The sequence below is a fragment of the Cryptomeria japonica genome, chromosome 3 (genome assembly GCF_030272615.1).
Source record: "Cryptomeria japonica chromosome 3, Sugi_1.0, whole genome shotgun sequence".
In the NCBI taxonomy this organism is placed as follows: Eukaryota; Viridiplantae; Streptophyta; class Pinopsida; order Cupressales; family Cupressaceae; genus Cryptomeria; species Cryptomeria japonica.
This window is the reverse complement of record NC_081407.1, coordinates 790664610-790669181: the sequence shown is the minus strand read 5'-3', so window position 1 is coordinate 790669181 and position 4572 is coordinate 790664610.

Here is a 4572-nt window from a genome sequence, read left to right as displayed (position 1 = left end):
ATAACCAACCTATTTCCCTTTCTTTTTGTGTGCAAGAAACAGGTACATAGTTGTACTCTTTAGCATAAGCTTCATTTACAGAGATGACTCAACCCTTTTTGACGCATAGAGAGTTTGGAGGATCGTGGTGCCGTGTCTTGGTCCTAGGTTTTTAGGAGGTTTTTTGAGGGTCAGATCTGACTCAGCTTATACTACCCAATTCTAGGTGCCCAACTTGATCCCACATTTGTAGCTCACCATTTTCTCAGTTTTACCTTCATTTTTTAGCACTTTACCCTAATCCAGCATTTCAACTTACAAAAGAGAAGAAAAACCCAGGAACAATTAACTAATCAATTTAGTATTAAGTCTTTAATTTGATCTGTGACTGAATCTAGTGGATTCCCTTCCTTCTTTTGAATGTAAAGGGTTTTTAAGAAAAATTGATTTGGTGATTTCTCCCTTCTATGTTGCAAATTTCCAAATCAAAATTTCCCCTCTATAGCCCCAAGGCCTCCAATGCCTTTATTTCTAGAGTTTCCATCCTCTTAGCCTAGTTTGGCTCCCATTCCGGTCATTGTTCCACTTGCAAATTTGCCCCTACACCCTCTATGTCCTTAAATGAGCTTGATGAGATAAAGAGTATGTTATGCAATCTTAACAATAAGGTGGTGACAATGAAAAGACAACAAATTCATACCAACAGACCATCATGCACATAATCAAAGTTTTTGGCAAAATAAACTCTCTTTTCAAGGACAAAACCAATTGAATAATCCAAAACTCCTAAATAGTATAAGATGTTAGGATGCACGTAACTTAAAAGCACTTGTTCCAGTGCAGAAAAATCTTGTTCAAGAGCTAAATTGGTGCTTCCCATGTAATCAACCTCATAACCAGATTGCATGTCAAAATGGAGAGCTTTCTCAAGCTGTAGTTGTTCAGAATGAACCAACGACTTTAGGACAACAACATGAAAAAAATCAGTCCAACATGGACAATCAAAACCATCTATAAGGGGATTCAACATTTGTGATTTGGAAAGAGTCTAATTTTTGTGGTATGAACTAGTCAAGCAATGATGTTATGGCTCATAACACTAGATCAAAGAGGAGGGTCATAGAAAGCATCACAACTTCAACTACCCAAGCCGCCATACACACCTCAATCTGAAAAACACTAGACAAAATTGTTGCTCCAAACCCAAATCATAATACAAGCACGAGCAACAAGAAGCCAAAGGAGCCTAAGGTTGCTCCTATATCAAAGGCAAGCCTTGTGGTTTCTAGGGGTCCCTCAAAGCCAACTAGTGTTCTCTTCAATATTGTGGAACAAATGAAGAAGGCCAACCTCAATGTATCCATGCAGGATGCTCTTTCTATAATATCTCAGAGAGATCTACTCCAAGAGGCATTAAAGGATATCAATCCATAGGAGGGAGAAACCACAACAAGTAAAACTACAACTTCTACTAGTTTAGTACAACCAAAGGAGGAAGAAAATGCAAGCAAAATTAGTAAGCCACCTCCTTTCTATCTCTCTTTGATTGTAAGAGAAATTTTAGTTCACAATTGTATGATAAACTCATGAGCTAGTAGTTCAGTCATGCCCAAGAAGGTTGTTGACCTTCTTAGCATAAAATATGATCTTGTGACTAAAGGGGTAGTTCAACTAGATGGTACTTCAGTTAAGATAATAGGGTAATCAAGAATTTAAAATTGACCTTGCACACTTGTCCTAGTTGCGTTATCTTGCAAAATATTTCAGTCATAGACCTCCCCGCTTTCTTCACAATTTGTTTACCTAGAGACTTCACAAACAAATTAGGTGGGTTCCTGTCCTCATACTGGTCCCACAAGTTATTTAAAAGTAGATATGGAACAAAGGTTGTCATCAAGGCAGAGCCTATTGCTAATGATGATATAGAATCCTACACTCCTAGCCCCATAAATATGAACCACACTTCACATGATGAAGAGGATGAGTGTATGATCCATGAGCCAACTGCTCTCCTGGAGGAAGTCCTTGATTTCTTATTGGATGAATGGGATAATGCCTTTCATTTTGATTTAATTAGTGAAGCTGAAGAAACTTGCCTTGGCACTTATTGTATTCATGAGGAGGATACCCCTATTCCTAATCTCACCAAAACATAATAAGAACCAAAGGGATTCTAGAACATGATTTTTGATGGGTCAAGAAACAAAAATGGTTCAGGTTCTAGTGTAATAGTGATTTCTGCTAATAAGGAGAGATATTACTTTTCTTTCAGACTTTATTTCAGTTGAACTAGCAACGTGGTAAAGTATGAAGCCTTGATTCAAGGTCTTCAAATGACACAAAAAAGAAAGATCAAAGCTCTAATGGTCTCTGGAGATAGTGAGCTGGTTGTTAATCATGTCATAACTCAAAGTATAACCAAGAACAACCTGCTCAATTCATATAAACATGGAGTTTAGGATTTGATTGAAGGATTTGAGGCCTTCAACATTCAAAGTATTCCTAGAAGCAATAACAAACATTTTGATAGACTTGTAGAAGTTGGTTCAAAGTATGGCATACCATCACATATTGAAAGTACAAAGGAACAACATATCAAGCTTGTTGTGAGGCCTACCGTCCCAAAAAACCAAGTAAATTGGCAAGTATTCGATTTAGATTAGCAAATTGTCAATTTTTTACAAAATGAAGTAGATTTCTCTGCTAAAAACTAGTCTATGCTACAAGACATGTACAATGATTAGATCATGCACCTCAAGTCCAATAAACTACCTAAAGGTTTAGTTGCCTTGGAAGACATTTACAATTCAGATGATCAAGTAAAAGATAAAGGTATGAATATAGCTGCTAAGAAGGGTGATTACAAGCCAATCAACATTGCTAATGGGAAGGCACTCAACTTGGGAAAGGTATGCTCTACATCTAAATAAGAGATATTTGTAAATATTTGACAAGAATATCCTGATGTAGTTGCCTAGACTTATGAAGACTTAAATGGATTTGATCCAATCTTAGCCCAACATACCATAGAATTAAATCCCAATGCAAAACCAATTAGATAGAAGTAAAGGCCTGTCAACCACAAGATAGAACCTTTAATGAGAAAATAACTATCCAAACTCATAGAGGCTACTATTATTTTCCCTATCAAGCATTCCTTATGGGTAGCTAACTTTGTCCCTGCAAGAAAAAAGAATGGGGAAATTAGATTGTGTAGAATTTATGGATCTTAATAGAATATCCCTTAAAGACCATTATCCCCTACCATCCATGGAACAAATTCTATCCAAGGTTAGTGGCTTTGAAAGATTTTCATTTTTGGACGGGTATTCAAGTTACAACTAGATCTTAGTCCAAGAATTAGACCAATATAAGATTGCAAATACTACTAAATGGGGAACTTATGCCTATTATAAAATGTCATTTGGTCTAGCCAATGCAAGGGGCTACATTTCAAAGAGCTATGTATATAAATTTTAAAGAGGCATAAAGAGAATTTTTGAACTTAGTACACCTTGATGATGTCATGATCTATTCAAAGCATGCAGTTGATCATTTTGATCATCTCAGATAAGTGTTTGAAAGGTGCAGAGAATATGGTGTGTCTTTGAACCCAAGCAAATATGTATTTGCCACTGATCAAGGCAAGTTGTTGGGGCACATTGTATCAAAGGATGGCTTGGCCATAGATCCATAAAAAGTGGAGGCTATTCTTTCTATTTCACTTCCTAGTCACAAGGAAGAATTACAAAGCTTCTTTGGTAGGATCAACTTTGTGAGAAGGTTCATCCCCAACCTTGCAGCCATGATAAAACCTCTCACAACCATGTTAAATGGAATCTAGTTTTCAGTTGGACCAAGGAAGGGAAGAATAGTTTTGAGCGGATCAAGCAAGCAATTGCACAAGCTCCCACCCTTGTCAATACAAATTATGAAAAGGATTTTATCCTCTATACTCTAGGAGGAGATTCAAGTATACCACCTATCCTAACATAGCTGAAAGATGGAAATCGAGACCAACCTATTGCTTTTTTTAGTGAAGGACTCAAGGAGTATGAATTCAAATGTAGTTATGTTAAGAGACATGTTTTCACTTTCATAAGAGAATTAAAAAAGTTCAGACATATGCTGTCTAACAATCAAATCCAACTACTAGTTCCTCATGCAAGTGTAAAATATTTCTTTTTGTATAAGGATAATAATTAAAAGAGAGATGGATGGATCACAAAGGTCATGGAGTATGACCTAGATATAAAAATCACAAAGCTTGTAAGAGGTAGGAGCCTATGTGAGCAATTTATTTCATTAATTGAGACTTAATCAGAGGCTACCCTTGTGTTACAAGAAGAAGAAGAAGAACAAGCCCAGGATGATGATAGACAATTTAGTTGGATGGAGGATATGATTATATTCTTGAGAGAAGGTAAATATCCTTAAGGTCTTAGTAAAACAAAAAGAAGACATTTTAGAATGCAGTCCAAATCCTTATGTTTTGGTGGATGGCATCCTTTTCAAAAAGGACCTTAACGGTGTTTCACTAAGATGCATAAAATAAGACCAAGTCAGCAAATTACTAGAAGAATTTCATGATGG